A 21,918-nucleotide genomic window follows, 5' to 3' on the forward strand; every position below is an offset into this window, starting at 1 on the left:
ACTGCTATCAGGAAAGCTCGCCAGCGGCTTTACTTCCTGAGGAGGCTGAGGAAGTTTGGCATGAACGCCAACATCACCTCAAATTTCTACAGGTGTGCAATCGAGAGCTTGCTGACGAGCTGCATTACAGTTTGGTACGGAAGCTGCTCTGCCAGCAGCCGTAAATCACTACGGAGGGTGGTGAAGGCAGCAGAGCACATCACTGGCATGAGGCTTCCTGCCATTCAGGACATTTATCTCCAGCGATGCCTCCGTAAAGCACACAGCATCATCAAGGACCACAGCCACCCAGCACATCAGCTCTTCTCCTTGTTACCATCTGGCAGACGTTACAGGAGTCTGTCTGCTCGGACTACAAGACTTAAAAACAGTTTCTACCACCAAGCCATATGACACCTCAACCATAACACTTAAACACACACAACACAGTCCACAGGACGCACTCAGAAGCTACCTTGCAGCTTCACAAGTACTCTGTTTAATCTGCACTGGTCACTCCACTTTATTGTTATTGATATTTATATTTAAAAGTGCAATACTGTAATTTTCTGCTGCTCATTCCTGTGCAATATCCCATCTGCCCCCCCCGTCATATTTCTTTTCAAGATTTTTTTATTTAATCACTAGTGTACATATATTTATATTTATAGATATATATATATATTTAGTCATCTTTTCTCTTTTTACCACGTCTCTCTAATATTTTGCTCTTTACTATTTTTCTATTTATTTTTTTATTATTTTATTTAATTTTATTATATTTTCTTCTACTGTACCATGCTGCTGAGTGACTGCTGCTCGTCAAACACATTTCATTGCAATGTTGACCCTGTGCTAACTTGCATATGAGAAATAAAACTGAAAACTGAAAACTGAAAACTGAGATGACCAGTGAAGGTGTGCTTAAAGGGGAAGTAGCTAAAACAGCTGGTTAAGACTGAAGATGAACTGAAGTGCTGTATCAACATTTTGACAACAGTGTGAAAGAACAACTGGAAGAAAAGCAGGTTCAGGGACGGACAAACATCTGTTGCAACCAGTTTGGAGTGAGAGGAGAGAGCAGGCCAACAACAACAAAGAAACAAAAAACACACTGTGGAGGACCGAGACAGAGATTAGTTTAAAGTGTATTTGGATGTTTGTATGGCTGCAATGATTCAATGAGTAATTCAAATGCTTTGTTTAATGCAGGACCCACCACGCGTGTAAAAGCAAGTGTTTCACCAATATTTGTGACTTAAAATAGAACTGCATTAGAAATGTATCTAGGAGCATGCATGTGAATATAAAGTATTACAACATCAGGCACATGCAGCCCCCAGATTTTAAACACAGACTGATAACACAACAGCAGCAGTGACGATTAGAGTTTATGGTGGATTCTGCGTCTCCAATACACAGAGTACATGAGCCATCAAAGAGGTTACAGTTCCAAAAGTTTAGGATTCAAATTCATACAAAGACAGAAAGCCTGGTGAAATAAATTACTGACACAGTTGGATGTTAAAAATAAAGATATGAGTACAAATGTACTTACAGAGCTTTGTTGGAGGCTTTGACCACTGGCAGCAGCCTCAGAAGAGCCTCCTCTGAAGCAGAGTATTTCTGCAGGTCAAACACATCCAGATCTTTTTCTGATGACAGTAAGATGAAGACCAGAGCTGACCACTGAGCAGGAGACAGTTTACCTGTGGAGAGACGTCCTGATCTCAGGGACTGTTGGACCTCCTCCACTAGAGAACGATCATTCAGTTCATTCAGACAGTGGAACAGATTGATGCTTTTCTCTGCAGACAGATTCTCACTGAGCTTCTTCTTGATGTACTGGACTGCTTTCTTATTGGTCTGTGAGCTACTTCCTGTCTGTGTCAGCAGACCTCGTAGGAGTGTCTGATTGGTTTGCAGTGAAAGACCCAGGAGGAAGCGGAGGAACAAGTCCAGGTGTCCATTTGGACTCTGTAAGGCCTTGTCCACAGCAGTCTGGTAGAAGTGTTTCTCTGCAGATTCTCTTGTATCAGACTTCTGGGAGGTTGTTTGTTGTTCTTCCAGCAGATTGAGGCCAGAGCTGATAAAGATCAGACGGACATAAAGAGCAGCCAGAAACTCCTGAACACTCAGATGGATGAAGCAGAACACCTTGTCCTGGTACAGTCCTCGCTCCTCTTTAAAGATCTGTGTGAACACTCCTGAGTACACTGAGGCTGCTCTGATATCGATGCCACACTCTGTCAGGTCTGATTCATAGAAGATCAGGTTTCCTTTCTGCAGCTGATCTAAAGCCAGTTTTCCCAGAGACTCAATCATCTTCCTGCTCTCTGGACTCCAGTGTGGATCTGTCTCAGCTCCTCCATCATACTTGACCTTCTTCACTTTGGCCTGAACCACCAGGAAGTGGGTGTACATGTCAGTAAGGGTCTTGGGCAGCTGTCCTCCCTCTCTGGTTTCCAGCACATCCTCCAGAACTGTAGCAGTGATCCAGCAGAAGACTGGGATGTGGCACATGATGTGGAGGCTTCGTGATGTCTTGATGTGGGAGATGATCCTGCTGGCCTGCTCCTCATCTCCGAATCTCTTCCTGAAGTACTCCTCCTTCTGTGGGTCAGTGAACCCTCTGACCTCTGTCACCATGCCAACACAGTCAGGAGGGATCTGATTGGCTGCTGCAGGTCGTGTGGTTATCCAGAGGCGAGCAGAGGGAAGCAGTTTCCCCCTGATGAGGTTTATCAGCAGCACATCCACTGAGGTGGACTTTCTAGGGTCAGTTAGGATTGTAGTTTTGTGGAAGTCCAGAGGAAGTCAACACTCATCCAGACCATCAAAGATGAACACAACCTGGAAGTCTTCAAAGCTGCAGATTCCTGCTTCTTTGGTTTCAGTAAAGAAGTGATGAACAAGTTCCACCAAGCTGAACTTTTCCTCTTTCAGCACATTCAGCTCTCTGAAAGTGAATGGAAATATGAACTGGATGTCCTGGTTGGCTTTGTCTTCAGCCCAGTCCAGGCTGTATTTCTGTGTTAAGACTGTTTTCCCAATGCCAGCCACTCCCTTTGTCAGCACTGTTCTGATTGGTTCATCTCTTCCAGGTGAGGCTTTAAAGATGTCTTCTTGTCTGATTGTTGTTTCTGGTCTGTCTGGTTTCCTGGATGCTGTTTCAATCTGTCTGACCTCATGTTCATCATTGACCTCTGCAGTCCCTCCCTCTGTGATGTAGAGCTCTGTGTAGATCTGATTCAGAAGGGTTGGGTTTCCTGCTTTAGCGATGCCCTCAAACATACACTGGAACTTCTTCGTCAGTGCAGATTTAAGGTTACGATGACAAACTGCAGCTTGAAGTTCTGAATAAAGGAAGAATATCATTTTATTTTTTATAAACACCATACAAAAACTTTTTTGACTACATGTTGATACATTTCTTTGCAGATTAGTAAGTGTTCCACTTATTACCAACATCTTAAGTCTTTATAGAAATCCTCTTACTGCTCTGCAGACGGTCAGCCAGCTCCTCCTGCTTCATTCTCCTCAAGAAGTCCACTGTGATCTTCACAAATGCCTCTCTGCTGCTCCTCCTCTGCTCATCATCCTGCCTCTGACTCTCTAAGCATTCTGGGTAATCTGGACTCAGAACCTTCTGGATCTTCTTCAGCTCGTTCTTCACAAAAGTGATGATCTTGTCCTCCAGCAGCTGGAACAGAATATTTATGAATGAGCCAATCAGACTGAAATCATGGAGCCAAACATCAGATCCATGTTGGACACACTGACAATCCACTGGTCTACAAAGAGCAGCATGGAGATGACTGTGAACAGAATAGATGTAACAGTAGTTGTTGTACATGTACAGACCATAAATATGGAGTCCAGCTGTGTTTGATGCTGCTGGGCAGACTGACCTCTGGGAACCTCTGAGCTCTGCTGGTCCACTCTGTGGAGGAACCATGAAGGATTAGATCAACACAGGATAAAGATCCAGGAGTTTCTGCTCAAATAACTTCATCTGAATCAAGTTTGTCAAGTTTTAAACTCTCAGATTGTGAACATATCAGTAATTTTCAGTCTGTTTTTATGGACGTCCTTTCAGTGGTGATGTCAGGGATGATTTTGAAGAAGCTCATTAAACTGAGCCATCAGCAGGTCACTGCTCCAAAACCAGAACATGATCCGAGGTCTCCCTCCACCCCCAGAACACCAGCTTTACTAACGTGGTAGATCAGTGTAGTACAGATCAATAACTGATGAGTCATTTTATCAAAGTCATTCAGTGCTTCACATCTGACCCTCTGATGTTTCTGTAGACATTTTGCATATTTAATGAATGTCTGAAAGTTTTACATTCATTCTATGAATACAGTGGAAATGTTGTATTGTTGTCACCATGTTTTTTCCACCATCATAAATTCTTAAGTTCAGAAAATTAGATTCTTTTTTCACAGCCGAAAAACAACAACATTTATTCTCTATTGAAATCTGCATCGTCCACTCCAAATGTCAAAATCTGAAGGTAATATCTGGTTTTGTTCCCTGTGATTAAATCTGAGCATCAGTATGGTGGGATTTATCCGCCACATCCACACCTCGTTGGTCCAGGTTCAGCACTGAAGTTTGGAGGTAGATGTTTGGACCGGTCACTCCTCACAGACGGACAGCTGGACCCTGCAGACTGTGACCTCTGACCTCTGCAGACACAAACATGATTGAAGCAGCTGTGATCACACAGACTGCAGATGATGCAGCTGTTTCCTGTCAGTAACATCCTCTTAGATTAGAGTTCAGCTTTTTTACAGGAAAACTGGACAAAACTGATTTTTGTTACAAATTCACTTTCATTTCCTCTCAGCTCACAAACACAGAAAATCAACCAGAATCAACACTGATTATAATGTCAGTGCAGAATTATTTCTGTTACTCAGTGAGTTCAGCTCTCTGACCTCGTTGGTCCAGGTTCACCACTGAAGTCTGGAGGATTATGATCTTTGGACCGGTCACTCCTCACAGATGGACAGCTGGATCCTGCAGACTCTGCTCTGTCCTCCTCTTCCTCCATCATCTTCATCTTGTAGACTTCAGTCAGTCTGAGAGGTAAACCACAAACACTCAGTGAGTTCTCATTAACAGAAGTAACTGAGTTACAGTCACTGACCTCTGACCTGTCATGTAACCTAGAAACCAGGTCAATATGTCTATAGGTTCTCGATCATCGGGTCATGGTGGTCTAAGGAGCTTGGAAAGAAAAGAGATTTCTTTAAGAGAAGACGTTTCATCAGAGAAGCTTCTTCAGTTCTAAAACCAAATGGTGGAGATCCCAGATATTTAAACCCTTGAGGGAAAGAAAGCATGTCGCTGACCCACCATTGATCATGTGATGAGGCACATGATCAATGGTGGGTTTTATTGGTTCTCATTGGCTCTGCTTTGACAGTGACCACCATCACTGAGCAGCATATCAAAGACATTTGTGCACATTAACTGCATGTTGTGGGTCAAATGTTTCTGCACGTTGGATTTCCTCTTTGTTGTGATCAGTGTTGGGTCATTACTCAAAAAAGTCTTTATTACAGAGATACTTCATTATACTCCTCATAGTATTACTTTGATGTTACTGTGTAAAATGAGCTGAATATGGCAAACTTTCCACAGCTGGTGCAAGGGGCTGCTGTTCCAATCCTGGAGGTGCACCTTTTCTGCACCTTCTTCTCATTTTGTTGGTGGGGTGTGCGTCACACTCTGGTTCAGACTACTGTATCTTGAGATCAATGGCAGAAGTGGCTGAGGATCAGGGACAAGGGTGTCTTGCAATTATTGAGGTCACCAGCATGTGCCCCAGCTCTCCCAGTATCACTCTTCATTTGTAGGTTGTAGAGGACTCCCCCACTTCAGTGAAGTTGTTTCCGGCGGGACAAAGACATCGTATCCCAAGACATCCAGGAGATTGGAGAAAAGAGCCAGCAGCCATCAGTTAGTTTTCCTTCAACAACTCGAGTTTCCAACATCCTCTCTAAGTTATCCAAACTGTATTTGTGCCTACTGTAGTCCAGGATTGCTTCCTGCTTCCAGGCTTCCTCTATTCCCCATCACTGACTGCTGGTTCCTTGTGTGTTGCTGTCAAAAGAAGCACATTCCTCCGTTGCTTTGGCATGTGGGATATCACTGAGGTAGTTTTGGTGAAGCCAAAGACAGACAAAATCTCCCTCTGTTGCAACTGGAGGAGTTGGGGAGGAAGCTCTGGGTTGTTTTCCCTGTGCCAATTTTCATCTGAGGAGTTCCTCTGCCAAGGTGACCAAAGGAAAGACGTTGTCCTCGGAGCTCGTCCGTCAGTTGGAGTCTGGACACCTTTCCCTTTTTTGCTTCCTGAGAACTTCCAGTGTTGTTCATCTATAATCCTCCAATCCTCAACCTTGGCCTCCCGTGCAGGTTTGTAAGGGTGCACAGCAGCTAAAAGATCTCCTTTGTTATAAAAAAGTCAAAAGTAGATCTCAGGCTGCTAATGCAGGGAACTGCATACAGGGTGAACCCTGGTTTGATACCAGTGGGTACTGGATTGTAGAGCAGTCTCTCTTCAGTAGTGGGACCCACATGGTTTTGCCTTCACAAGGCATCCACTCAGTCGTCGGTTCCTTGGTCTCAGAAAATGCTCCTATGTTGTTTTCCACCAGCTGCTCGGCCTCCACCTCCATGCCCCCCACCCCAATCCTCCCCCAAAGAAGAGGATTCAGGCACTGGCTAGTACTCATCATCAGTGGTGATGCAGTCAGCCTCTTTGGCCTGCATCGACAGAAATTCACTGCAGCCTATGTAATATGTGATGAGTCATTATTTATTCCAATCTATCTTGCAAATACATGGTTGTGCTGCAAAGTCATTCACAAACAAAAACTATTAGACCCTTAAGATCAAACCTGTGTCATTCTTTTTGTCTACTGGAGTGTGGTAAGCAATCAAAGGCCGCTACTAGAGACTATGAATATTACATGAAATTGCTTGTTTGGCCAAAATTGGGTAAATGATATAATTTGATAAAAAAAACATTAAAAACTACAAATTTCATGTGTTGACTTTAGAATGAAAGCAATTTTACCTAAATTGCATGACTTAGTACTGTCAATAAAAAAGGGAAGAAGGTGGCTATAATGGGTTTCAATTTGCCAAAAATGGCAAAGTGTATATTATTGACATTATCATGGAGCTGAAGTTAAAAATTTAAAAATCTGACAAAAATATAGACCCTTCGGAAGTTTAATTCCATTTGCATTAACAGAACAAAAATAGTTGGAAAAAAAAATTGAGTGAAGTGGCCACAAATTACTTCCTCCAAACCATCAACGTGTCTTTTAGACCCCATTCCTACAAAACTGCTCAAAGAAGTCCTGCCATTTATTAATTCTTCGATCTTAAATATGATCAACCCATCTCTAATAATCGGCTATGTACCACAGGCCTTCAAGCTGGCTGTAGTTAAACCTTTACTCAAAAAGCATCTCTAGACCCAGCTGTCTTAGCTAATTATAGGCCAATCTCCAACCTTCCTTTCATATCAAAAATCCTTAAAAGAGTAGTTGTCAAACAGCTAACTGATCATCTGCAGAGGAATGGCTTATTTGAAGAGTTTCAGTCAGGTTTCAGAGCTCATCACAGCACAGAAACAGCTTTAGTAAAGGTTACAAATGATCTTCTTATGGCCTCTGACAGTGGACTCATCTCTGTGCTTGTCCTGCTAGACCTTAGTGCAACGTTCGATACTGTTGACCATAATATCCTATTAGAGCGATTAGAACATGCTGTAGGTATTACAGGTACTGTGCTGCAGTGGTTTGTATCATATCTATCTAATAGACTCCAATTTGTACATGTTAATGGAGAGTCCTCTTCACACACTGAGGTCAATTATGGTGTTCCACAGGGTTTAGTGCTAGGACCAGTTCTATTTACATTATACATGCTTCCCTTAGGCAGCATCATTAGAAGACAGCATAAATTTTCACTGCTATGCAGATGATACGCAGCTCTATCTATCCATGAAGCCAGGTAACACACACCAATTAGTTAAACTGCAGGAATGTCTTAAAGACATAAAGACCTGGATGGCCGCTAACTTTCTGCTTCTTAATTCAGATCAAACTGAGGTTATTGTACTCGGCCCTGAAAATCTTAGAAATATGGTATCTAACCAGATTCTTGCTCTGGATGGCATTACCTTGGCCTCCAGTAATGCTGTGAGGAACCTTGGAGTCATTTTTGACCAGGACATGTCCTTCAACGCACATATTAAACAAATATGCAGTGTTGGGAAGGTTACTTTTAAAATGTATTCCGTTACAGATTACAGAATACATGCCCCAAAATGTATTCTGTAACGTATTCCGTTACGTTACTCAATGACAGTAATGTATTCTGAATACTTTGGATTACTTAAGCTCCAACGGAACTTATTGTTTTCGGAGGAAAACAAGAACACAGTGCAGGGCTCTAGACTAAATTTTTGACATGGGCGCACCGGTACGCCTAACTTTAAAAATTTAGGCGTACCGGCACAAAAGTTAGGCGCACTCAAATTTTTCAACCGCATCGCTTAACACCGCAGTTTTACATGTGCACTTTCTTTGGGGGGGAAGTCCATACAGACAATATTCATTTCTAAATTATTAACTAACAAACTTGTGCTTAAAGTGCTTTGTCAATATTGTAGAAAATGTTAAACTTAATCATCATCTTGGCCTCCTCTGACGACCTGTTTGCTGCTGCCTGCTGCTGAAAGGCAGTGGGGAGTGGGGACACTTGAGCAGTGCATTTATTGCAGCATATAATGTGTTTTCTGGATACACTGCTGTTTTTTCAGCATTCAAAGATTGATGGCACCGTGTCAGAGCTGGCTATGAATTTCAGACGGATCAGGCCTTAACTTAACACAAAAGTTATCAATAGTTATTTTCATCTTTTCTTATTACCCACAGCTACATCCACTTCTATCAGGTCTAGGCTGCTCACTAGGGCTGGGTATCATCACTGATTTATATAATTCATTCCGGTTCTCAAAGTCCTGATTCGATTCAATTTAGCCTCAGACAGTCAGAAATATTATAATTCTGATAATTTATCAGTGCTGATACATGTGAGACTTCATCAGAATTGTGAACATCACGGCAGATGCCTTTGTGTGAAAGTAACTGAGAATAAAACACAGAAAAACATGAAGGAGATTTTCCTGGTCTGGCGTTTTATAGCAGATAACCTTAAAAATATTCTGCAATTTTGCATAATTTTAAGAAGTTTAAATTTCTTCAGTATTGAACAGCAGAAATTAGGCTTTCTTGTCCGAGGTCATTTAAGTGAAAAAAGAAAAAGAAAAGAAAAGAAAAAGACAGCGGCCGACAGCGCTGTAAACAACGGTAGACTGGTGGGTAATAAGCGAATGAATAATGCAGAAAACAGAGATTTGAGACGGGGAAACTGTTCTTGAAGTACACAGAGAGAGAGAGAGAGAGAGAGAGCTGTGCATGAAGTGGGATTTTTATCGTGGTGGAAGCAAAACAGCAAAAGTCAGAGGGAATTCATGACGACATTGATCAAATGTGAAGCGCAGTTTGCTGCTTCTTCTGCTGCTGGCTCGGCGAATTTTGGTTGGAGAGACAAAACCTGCAGTTTAGAATCTAGCGCAAAAAAGACGAAAACACAGCGCGGACCCGACACATCAGAATCGCTGAGCTCCGACAGCGTGTCCGTCTACGGGCCGTGGGGTGAGAAAGCCGAGAAAGACAAAGCTGATTCTGTTGCGTCGGGTCCGCTCTGTGTTTACGTCTTTGTGTGAAATCCGTTAATGAATTGATATCGCTTTATTCAAGCTACTCACCTCTCTCTTCCACCTGCACTTTCAACTGGACCACGGCCAATCAGAGAGGTCTCGCCCCTGACTATCTCTGATTGGTTTAGTCCACGATAGGGGCGCAATGTGTGTCTGTTGTTGACCACACGGAGAGTTGCAGAGATTTTTTTTTTTTTTTTGTTACCCGAAAATATTTGGTCGCACCGGTGCGACCAAATATTTTTTTTAGTCGCACCACGGAAAAATTTGGTCGCATTTGCGACCAAATTGGTCGCACTCTAGAGCCCTGCAGTGTACAGTCGAGTCTTAATAGCGTACTTACAACTGGGCTCATCAGGCACTCTTCTTGGCTGCAGTGGTTATTATTATATTTACATGCTTCCAGCTCCCGTTTTTGCTCACAGTGACAGCTCATACTTTTCCACTCTCCTTTTTTCTCCCTCCTCTTGCTCACAGACACATACACTGTAAAATGTAATATTGTGTTTAATTAAAAATATTAAATAGGCTGAACTCAGTTTTTATCAATTTGTTATTAGAACTCAATTTAAATAAGTTACCAGTACTTTTATGCAAAAAAACGCTGATAAACTCCATTTATTTGAGTTGTCTTAACTTAGAAAAACTAAGTAAGCTGGAAGTTTTGCTTCTCAGTGCGGAAGGATGAAAGATGTGTTTTGAAAATGCCACGTGACTACCGTCCTCCTCCCTCTCGGATCAGTCCGCATGTTCACGGTGCATTTTTTATGGAATATGTTGAGCAAACCTGGAGAAGCGTCAGCTCGAGATATTATTGTTGTCATTGCTGTGGATCTTTACCTGATACACTGACTTGGTGAGTAAATGTTTACTCTTAGTCTTACTGGATTTGACGTCAGCATTTGATGCTGTTGACCATGATATTCTTTTGACAAGGCTTGAACAAGTAGTTGGCCTAAAAGGAACTGTCCTTACATGGTTTAAATCGTATTTCTTTGATAGGTCATTCTCAGTCATGATAGGAAAATATTCTTCCACACCTGCTCCCCAGGGCTCGGTGTTGGGCCATGTGTTGTTTTCCCTGTATTTGTTGCCATTGAGTTCAATATTTGCTAAACATAATGTCTCTTTTCATTGTTATGCGGACGACATTCAAATTTATCTTCATTTGACCGGACCTCGTCCTCCCATTACATCTTCTGCTTGACTGTTTAAGGGATGTTAAGGAATGGCTATCACAAAATTTTCTTACACTAAATGAGAAGAAGACAGAAATTATTGTCTTTGACAGAGATACATCTTCAGGACGGCTAAATGACATATTTGGTCCTGTTGCTAGTCATCTTACTGACGCCGTTAGGAACCTTGGAGTCATTATGGATAGCTCATTTAAATTAGACAAACAGGTATCTAGTGTGGTTAAATCCAGCTTTCATCAATTACGTCTAATTTCCAAGGCTAAATCTTATATTCCCTACAAGGATTTGGAGAAACTTATTCATGCCTTCATTACTACAAGGCTAGACTACTGCAACTCCTTGTATATGGGCCTACAACTCTCCCTCCTTCAACGACTGCAGCTAGTTCAAAACGCCGCAGCTCGCCTTTTGACTGGCTCAAGAAAGTATGACTCTATTACTCCTGTCCTGGCAAACTTACACTGGCTCCCTATTAAATTTAGAATTGATTTTAAAGTTTTACTGTTTACTTATAAAATTTTAAATAATATGGCACCTTATTACCTAGCTGATCTTCTCTGCCCATATAGCCCCACAAGAGCACTAAGATCATCAGACCAACTGCTCTTAGTGCAACCCAGGTCTCGCTTGAAAACCAGAGGTGATCGGGCCGCCGCCGTTGCAGCACCTAGATTATGGAATACACTTCCTTTCCATATACGCGCATCGGATTCTATTCAGTCTTTTAAATCACGTTTAAAAACATACATGTTCGACATTGCATTTAAGGTCAATTAGGGCAAACTGCATCCGGATTGCATTGGATTATGTAACTATTTTATTGTATTTTCATATTTATAATTTTATTATACTTGATTTTATCTGTACTATGATCTTATGGAAAGCACTTTGGTGTACTTCGGTCTTGAAATGTGCTATATAAATAAACTCTGATTTTGATTTTTTGATTTACTCTTATTCAAACTGATTTTGTGGCTTCTCTTAGTTTAGCACCAGGTTTAAAATCTTGCTAGCTAGTTAGTGTTAGCCTAGCGTTGCTGCTGCCGCTGGGCTCATGTTACTTAAAAATTAACACCACAGCCTTAAAAACCTTACATAAAACTATGTGGTGAAATTTTCTGTTGATTGTTTGAAATAAATAAGTGAGATAAGAGCCCAGACAAAATTCTTCGGGAGGTGCAGCCGTTAGGGGTGGGGTAGGTGTGGGATGTGGGGGTGGATAACAGAGCTCTCCAGCGTGGAAGCACTTTTGCAAATATGTGATATTTTGATAAATTAAGTAGATATTTGAGCATTACACAGCTACATTCTCGCCTGAAAATATCTTAAAAGGTTATTTTGTGACCCAGAAAAGGTAGTTTGGGGAAAAGGAGGATCGCATTTGTCGGCCACGGTTGTCGGAGCCTGTGCGTGCTTGTAAGCGCGGCAATGGCGGAGGGCGCCGCTGAAAACTTCTTACTTTTTCTGGGTCACAAAATAAACTTTTAAGATATTTTCAGGTGAGAATGTAGCTGTGTAAATTTCAAATATCTGCTCGATTTATCAAGACATCACATATTTGCAAAAATGCTCCGACGTTTTCGGAGACGTCTATTTTTTTTTTTTCATGCTTTGTGGCAGCTTTTGAACATCTGTGGCATCTATTAATGTCAAATCTAGCCTTTATTTAACAACATAAGCAAACTCTACGTTACAATGATTGCACAGCCATTAAGGATCAAATCAGTTTCTGAAAAATGTTCAGTTTTTTTCTCCCTCTGCTTGCTTCTTACTGTCTTTGAGGACCAGCACTCCTGTTGTTGGACAGAAAGACATCAACTCAGTGGTAAGCATTTTGGTTTTCCAATATATTAGCAACTGTCAGTGACATTTATATTAATCAGGCTGAACTTTAATCATACTTTAGATCAGCCTGTTTTACTTGTTGTTTTGTTTGTGCTTTGGTTTGGGGAAGTTGTTTCTTTACTGATCTTTTCCTGTCTTCTGTTATTAGACTTGAGATATGACTGCACTGTGCTGTTGCTGGTGACCACAGTTAATTCTACAAGACATGCTGTGTAAGTAAACAAACAACAACAGTTTGGTCTGCATTTCTTGAAAGATAACATCCCCCAAACTTAGTTTAGAGGGTCTACACTGTATATAGTGAAGTCTGCAAGTTTTCTAACAGCAAAATCTGTTTTGTGCCCAAAATCATTTTGCACATCATTAGAATGAAAGTTATTGCCCATGTTTGCATAGCCCTTTTTAAAATGATGCTTTCATGACATTATTGTGTGTCGGTTGGTGGTCAGGGCTATCCAGACTGACAATTTGGGACATTGAATGTCACCTCTCCGGTGGGGAGGGAGCCTGAGATTGTCTAAATTGGAGTCTGTTTTATACCAAATGCAGAAAAAAATGTTTTAAGAAAGCAATTAAGTTCATGTTCCAAAAAATATGATTGTTTGCTTGCAGGACACCAGGAGAGATGAGTCCTCCGTCACAGATGGTGTGGTCAGTGAAGATGGTCGCCTGCAGGTTCAAGCTCATTGCATCTCCAACCTACATCCACTGCAACTGTACTTAAGGGAAGTTAAAGACTTTCTTCTGCACCTACATTTGGATCACCTCGATCCATGACAGTCATTCAGGCAGTAATGCCTGGACTGGAAACAAGCATCCTTAAAATAATACAACATTCCAGCTCCTGTGTTGGAATGGAAAACAAATGTGTTGTTTAAATTAGAGACTGCACTTGTGACAGAACAATAAATATTTTATTTTGATTATATAAGTAAGTACAAAACAAACTTGTGGTAGGCCTAAACTTATTTTCAGAATAAGTACATCTGAGACTTTGTTTCATTGTAAGATCTTAACAGTGATGGCAATATAATTGTTTGTTGTTCAGCAGAACAGTGTCCAGTATGTTGGCTGTTATACTTTGTTGTGTTTGAAAATAAAAGTTGGGCTCATTTTAACATCATTACAAAAAGTGTTGTTAATTATTTTTAATCATATTCAGGTTACCACAAATTGTTTTTTCATTTAGTTGAACTTAACATGTTTGTCAGTAGGTAAACAATTAGTATTGTACAGTCAGAGATATCAAGTTATTGTTAATACTGCAGACTTGCAATGAATAAGTTGTGCTAACAGTCATCTTAAGTAAGCTTTACTTAGTTTTTCTGAGGCAACGAGGTTCCATAATTTTTTTGAGTTCTGGGAACTAACAAGGCTGTACAGTGTACTCAAAATGAGGAAGTTGCCCTAACTTGGTCATCTTACGTAAACTTGATCCAATTTTTTTGAGTTCTGGGAACAAATGAGCTTGTACAGAGTACTCAAAGTAAATAAGTTGTCCTAACTTAGTCATTTTTAGCTAAGCTTTACTCAATTTTTTTGAGGCAACGAGTTTCCATAATTTTTTTGAGTTCTGGGAACTAATTAGATTTTACAGTGTAACGTGTATGGCAGTCCATTCTCCCTGCAACACGGACTACACTGCCCATGAGGCTACATTCTTTAGAGATATGCCTGTAGCATTTTGCCTATTAGCTTAGCACAACAACAACAAAAAGGCGCTCTCTCACCCAGGAAACACACAGTCGCAGAGAGAGAGAGAGCGTCGCCCTGTAACCATGGCAACCGTAACGCTGCCGCCTGGAACAACAGAACATAGCTGTCAAACAAAACCAAACAATCCTGACCCGCCACAATATGAAACAGGAAAGTACCGCAGTGTAATCCATTTATTTCAACAAAGTAACTGTATTCTAAATACCACCTTTTTAAACGGTAACTGTAACGGAATACAGTTACTCATACTTTGTATTTTAAATACGTAACGGCGGTACATGTATTCCGTTACTCCACAACACTGCAAATATGTAAGACTGCTTTCTTCCATTTGTGCAACATCTCTAAAATTAGAAATATCCTGTCTCAGAGTGACGCTGAAAAACTAGTTCATGCATTCATTACTTCCAGGCTGGACTGCTGTAATTCATTATTATCAGGATGTCCTAAAACCTCACTGAAAAGCCTTCAGTTAATCCAAAATGCTGCAGCAAGAGTCCTGACAGGGACTAGAAAGAGAGAGCAGATTTCTCCTGTTTTGGCTTCCCTTCATTGGCTTCCTGTTAAATCCAGAATTGAATTCAAAATCCTGCTCCTCACATACAAGGTCTTAAATAATCAGGCCCCATCTTATCTTAATGACCTTGTAGTACCATATCACCCTATTAGAGCACTTCGCTCTCGCTCTGCAGGCCTACTTGTTGTTCCTAGAGTATTTAAAAGTAGAATGGAAGGGAGAGCCTTCAGTTTTCAGGCCCCTCTTCTGTGGAACCAGCTTCCAGTTTGGATTCGGGAGACAGACACTATCTGTACTTTTAAGATTAGGCTTAAAACTTTCCTTTTTGCTAAAGCATATGGTTAGGGCTGGACCAGGTGACCCTGAATCCTCCCTTAGTTATGCTGCAATAGACGTAGGCTGCCGGGGATTCCCATGATGCATTGAGTTTTTCCTTTCCAGTCACCTTTCTCACTCACTATGTGTTAATAGACCTCTCTGCATTCAATCATATCTGTTATTAACCTCTTTCTCTCTTCCACAGCATGTCTTTATCCTGTTTTCCTTCTCTTACCCCAACCGGTCGCAGCAGATGGCCCCGCCCCTCCCTGAGCCTGGTTCTGCCGGAGGTTTCTTCCTGTTAAAGGAGTTTTCCTTCCCACTGTCGCCAAAGTGCTTGCTCATAGGGGGTCATATGATTGTTGGGTTTTTCTCTGTATTTATTATTGTGCGAGGTACTGTACAATATAAAGCGCCTTGAGGCGACTTTTGTTGGCGCTATATAAATAAAATTGAATTGAATTGAATTGAAAATGGCCACCACACAGCCCAGAGGATTAATTTGACCAGAATTATGGAACTACATTTATGTCTACAGCTCCATATATATATATATATATGTATGTATGTATATGTGTGTGTGTGTGTGTGTGTGTGTGTGTGTGTGTGTGTGTGTGTGTGTGTAAAAAAAAAAAAAACACACCCATCTCGCCCCTCATGGCGGTTTATCCTTCAAGCTCGGGTCCTCTACCAGAGGCCTGGGAGCTTGAGGGTCCTCTTGCAGTATCTTAGCTGTTCCCAGGACTGCGCTCTTCTGGACAGAGATCTCCGATGTTGTTCCCGGGATCTGCTGGAGCCACTCGCCTAGCTTGGGAGTCACCGCACCTAGTGCTCCGATTACCACGGGACCACCGTTACCTTCACCCTCCACATCCTCTCGAGCTCTTCTCTGAGCCCTTGGTATTTCTCCAGCTTCTCGTGTTCCTTCTTCCTGATATTGCTGTCATTCGAACCGCTACATCGATCACTACAGTCGTCTTCTTCTGTTTGTCTACCACCACTATGTCCGGTTGGTTAGCCACCACCATTTTTTGTCTGTCTGTATCTGGAAGTCCCACAGGATCTTAGCTCGGTCATTCTCCACCACCCTTGGGGCGTCTCCCATTTTGACCTCGGGACTTCCAGGTTATACTCGGCACAGATGTTCCTGTACACTATGCCGGCCACTTGGTTATGGCGTTCCATGTATGCCCTGCCTGCTAGCATCTTGCACCCTGCTGTTATGTGCTGGATTGTCTCTAGGGCATCTTTACACAGCCTGCACCTGGGGTCTTGCCTGGTGTGATAGACTCCAGCCTCTATGGATCTTGTACTCAGAGCTTGTTCTTGTGCTGCCATGATTAGTGCCTCTGTGCTGTCTTTCAGTCCAGCTTTGTCCAGCCACTGGTAGGATTTCTGAATATCAGCCACCTCCTCTATCTGCCGGTGGTACATACCGTGCAGGGGCCTGTCCTTCCATGATGGTTCCTCGCCTTCCTCCTCTTTCTTGGGTTTCTGCTGCCTGAGGTATTCACTGAGCACGCTGTTAGTTGGGGCCATCTTCGTGATGTATTGGTGGATGTTTCTTGTCTCAACCTGATCACGGGCAGGGCGTAGGTGTTGATGGCCCGGATCTTGTTCTTACCGTTCAGCTGTCAGGGTGCCCTGGTTCCTCAACGCGGACCTTGTTGATCCGGGCGACGTCCGAGCCGGCATGCCTTCATATTTATCTGTCTCGCTCATGTCTGCGGTAGGCTTGCTTAGCATAGGGGGTCTAGCCTTAGGACCTTTACTGGATACAGACGCCCCAGGCGGGAATCGAAGTTATGATCCTCTGCTCCAAAGGCGTGTAGTCTAACCACTACGCTATCCAGCTGCGTATATATATATATATATATGTGTGTTGACATATACGTGTGTGTATACATACACACACACACACACACACACACACACATATACACACTACATTTTCAAACAAATATTTGCACCTTACATATTCAAAGCACGCCATTGTCACGTAGCCTGTATTGTCATGTATTTAACATTACATACATTTGAGGTGAGTCAGTGTAACTGATGGCCTAAATGTGAGCAGCAAGTGTTGGACATCTTTTATAGAATAAAGGAATTCCTCACGCAGGAAACAGCACCAAGCAATTCATGTTAATCACATCAAAGTTAAACTGTTAAACTGACATCAAAGAGTTCATGTTACTAACAGCTCACCTCTCTGCAGGCTGGACTTTAAAATCAATGGGGTAACCTTTAGACCGGTCATTCTTACAGGACACACAGCTGGGTTCAGGTTCATGTTTGCGTTTAGTTCCTCGTTGGTTCCTGTGAATAATGATGGAGCAGTGATGTGAGTGCTGAGCTGTGACATGGAGAAGAGTCATGGACAGTTAGAGATGGTCATCTCACCTCTGAGCTTTGGTCTGGCTCTCATGTTCCCCACACAGAGTGCTTTTAGAGGAGGGACTCCCTCCTCTGTCCTCACACTGATCCATGCTGCTCAATTCACATCAGCTCACACACACTTTCTACCTGCAGAGGAAACACAAATCATTCATGTGCACATCAGCTGAAATCCTCCTTTCCATCATGTGTGCTGTCCAAATATCAGCTGCTTCTTTCCTGCTTCATCTCAGTGTCAGCTGAATGCAGTCAGACAGCAGTGTGAGGCAGAGGAAGCTGCCATCAGCTGCTCTACTATCAGTCCACTAGATGGAGCCATGAAGCACACACGATGCATTCACTGACACACACTGATTCACTGTGACTGGAAGCTTCAGTCAGTCCAACACGTGTGAACATCATTTTAAACATTTCAGCTAATCCATTATTGAAGGAGTATCAGCAGAGTTAAAGCTTCACACTAATATTTCCTGCTGAGTTTGCAGAGAAATGCACACACACTGATTCACTGCTAATGAGAAGCTTCGTCCATCCAGTAATTCATCATCCATCAGCTCTGCTGCTGCTCTCATTTTTGACTCAGAAACAGAGAGAGAGTGCAGGACAGACAGACAGGTGACAGTCTCAGGTGTATACACTGCTACAAAATAGCTCAAGAGAAGGAGGATTTAGTGTTTGTGTTATTACGAGTGCTAAACAAGAAGAGTTCCCAGATGGTCCAGTGGACACATGTGTGACTCCTGTGATTAAAGCATCTTTCTTTCAGCTTAACGAGTGAACCGTCAGCTCGTTCAAACACACGTTAAAGTCCGTTTGGCTCGACACCACCGAACAGAGGCAGCAATATAACATAGCTAACATTAACAGTGCAGTGAATCCTGCTTGTGCCGTCATATTCAGGACTGCAAACCGAGCAGCATCACTGACTTTCAGCTTGTTGTGTTTGTGGATATATGACTGACTTTAATTATCCATAAAATCATCACATTCTCTGTAAGATTAAGGTCAACTATATATATATTTAGAAGGCTTTAAAACCAAGTTAACGCTGAAAGTACAAACATCACTAATGTCACACAACTTTGCCGACATGTGGCCAACAGTAATGTTTTAATGTTCTTAAACATTCGCACATAAATAAGTGACATAATATTCAGTACTTACTTTTGACAGTTCACTCTTCGGCCGCTCCCTTCTGCCGTATTTTGCGGCAAAATTATCCAGTATCTGCATTTGTGAATAAAAAATTTTCCCATTAACAAAAACGTCCTAATCAACAAGTCAAAATCTGCATTCTCAGCAAGTATTCCAAATTTTATTACTGTCACCATCAAATGTGGTAACTGAATTCTCCTGGACTGTAGCCAGCTCCACATGTCAGTCCAGAAGGAGTGCACTGATTCACAGTAGAAAAACAAGTGATCCAGACTTTCAATATCATTTTCACAAAATGTGCAGGCGTTCACATCTAAGTTAAATTTCCGTCTTAAGAATTCATTGGTTGGATAAACCTCATTAATGATTTTAAAGTGAACCACTTTTACTTTAGGGGAAAGAGGAAGTGAAATATACTTTTTCTTATCGCCTTAACCTCCATGGTCTCAAATTCTTTAAAGATGTAATTTCTTTTAATCGGATTAGGGCAAATTTCATTTATCAAAATATTCCTGATCACCTTGTTTGTAAACCTGCTGTCACCAAATTCAACTCCAGCTATGCAGAGCTGCCTCAGTCCAGGAGAAATTTTAGAGTGCACAATATCTTCTTTTATCATTGATCTCAAAGGGACTGGGATGGCTTTTATTAGGGATTTATAGCTCTTAGCAGTACATCTTACATCAAATTTCTCACAAAACGTCTCATGTTTGAATAAGACCCCATTCTCATCCATAAAATGAGCTACAGCCCAAATCCCTTTAGATCTTCATTCATCCATGTACACAGATTTCCTACAATATTTGGGGAAATCGACGGGGCATTTGGAGTACAATTCGAATTGGGACAGCCGTCGTCGCGTGTCGGTGACGTAATCACACTTAAAATGCGTACTTCAAGCATCTTAATTGGGACACAGCCCTGAATTGCGATACAGCCTATAAGTATAAGTAACTCAGAGTGGCGGACACACTCGGCCTCGTTGGTCCAGCTGTGAGTCCGTTACCGTGAACTATGGAGCGGCAGATTTGTGCTGTTTGTGCTGGAACTAAGCTGCACACAGCTGATGTTAGCCAGGAAAACATTACACACTGACTTTAATAAAAACACACACAGTTTGTTGTGTGAAGAAATCAAACATGAGCTGAACAAACAGTAAAGTTCCTAAAGACAAACTGTTAAAGGAGGAAACAAAGCAAACTTACAGTTTCTTCACACACCAACAACAAGCTCCACTCCACGAAGTTCAGGAAGTGAAAGTAAACTTTGAGCCTAATGCGGCGTTTGAGGACACTCGGGAACATCGAAACACTGTGTGCTGTGTTCAAATAAACCTTGGAAATTCCCAAACCTCTGGCAGGTCGTGATTTATTCCTCCTGGTTTTCCTGTTTGAAACACAAACATCTGTCATCACTTTGTTGTTCTTCTTCCTGCAGCGTTTGAATATTTCAGCACTGAACTGATGTTTCTTCAAAGCTCATTTCAACCTGCTGAAGTCATGAATGAAAGTGCAGACTGAGAGTAAGAGCCAAAGTGAATGTTTATGTTTTATTTGTTTTGGTGGTGCAGTTAGATTTTCCTGCACCACAGGTGATTGCATGGGGGCGTGGTCACATGTTATTTACCTGATGCTGGTGTTCTCAACAGAGACGTTGGGTGAGTGAGTTTTTGCACTCATTTGACGTCACCTTTCAGTCCTGTTCTCAAATGATATAAGTTCATAGATGCGCTATTTGGTTTGAATGAAAGTGAAAAGTTTGTTGTCTTTGTTTTGAAATAAATACACAAACACAAGTGGGGCTCAGTTTGGCTTATTGGAGACGAGTCACAGCTCAAACCAACTCAGCCGGCTGCAGCTTTATTTGTGGATGGAATTCGCAACACTGAGAGTGGATCACATGATGTTTAAGGTGTGTCATGTGACATGTTCAGTATTGTCACACGTGTCTAGATTTTCCCTGATATCATAACTGCTCAAACACTGATGATTATATTTGAAGAATTATTACTGATGGCAGCAAAGTTTGTATGGAGCTCTCTATCTGTGCTGATTTGTCGCCCTCTGGAGGTCAAAACACAAACTGCATGATGTCACTGTAACCACCACAGTGACAGGAAGTGTTTTTAAATGATGAAACATGTCAGTGATGCTGATGGTGTGTTCATCACAGACGTTCAGGCTTCATGTTGACATGAATCAAAGTGAAAGCAGAGAAACTGGAATGAATCAGGTGTTGTAGAAGATGGAGAAACAGGTTGGAGAGAGGATGCTGCTCCTTCTTTGAGATCAAACATGTCGTGTTGTTCACGTGCTGTCAGCGTTGACGCACAGAAACCATGGAAACAAAGTGTGAGTGAAATCAGTCCAAAGTAACAGAGTGAAGAGCAGCAGATGAAGCCAGAGGACACAAAAAGGAAGGAAAGAAGGAAACAAGGTCCATCTGTGTCCTTTCAAACAAACAAGCATCAACGTCCAGAAACATGAATCCACATATTTATACACATATTTATTTAATGAGAATAAAACAAGAATATTTATAACACATCAACAATAATCAGGCCTGGGATCCTCCTGGTTACAAACAGGGTCCAGGACTGGGACTCTCAGGTGGATCCTGCAGGGTTCAGGAAAAGGTGGAGACCAACAGAAACAGTTTTAGTAGAAAGGTATGATTTCATTTATTTGAAGAGATCAGAGCATTATTCTGATTATTAAGCTTAAGTCAAATATACTAATGTGCACGGCGCCGTGACACTTAGTGATCTGTTATTGTACATTTGTCACATGTGTGTGTTTGTTGTTGTATTGTTGCTGCCATGATGCATCACATGGGACCATCACACTACCACCACCATATGTGACTGTTGCTATGAGGCTCCTTTTCACTGATGCTGTGTTAGTTTCAGATGTAACAGGACTCGTCAGAAAGCTTTTGTCTCATCAGTCCACAGAGTCTTTCCCAAACGGGATCATCAA

The 21,918-nt window shown here is 41.9% G+C and overlaps 1 pseudogene; it reads right to left on the reverse strand.

Annotated features, from left to right (window-relative positions):
- The window catches only part of LOC120438005, a 43,428-nt pseudogene extending 25,591 nt beyond the window's left edge, over positions 1-17,837 (reverse strand).
- Positions 17,838-21,918: the final 4,081 nt, after the last annotated feature.

Source organism: Oreochromis aureus, linkage group 3 (assembly GCF_013358895.1).
Source record: "Oreochromis aureus strain Israel breed Guangdong linkage group 3, ZZ_aureus, whole genome shotgun sequence".
Classification (NCBI taxonomy): Eukaryota; Metazoa; Chordata; class Actinopteri; order Cichliformes; family Cichlidae; genus Oreochromis; species Oreochromis aureus.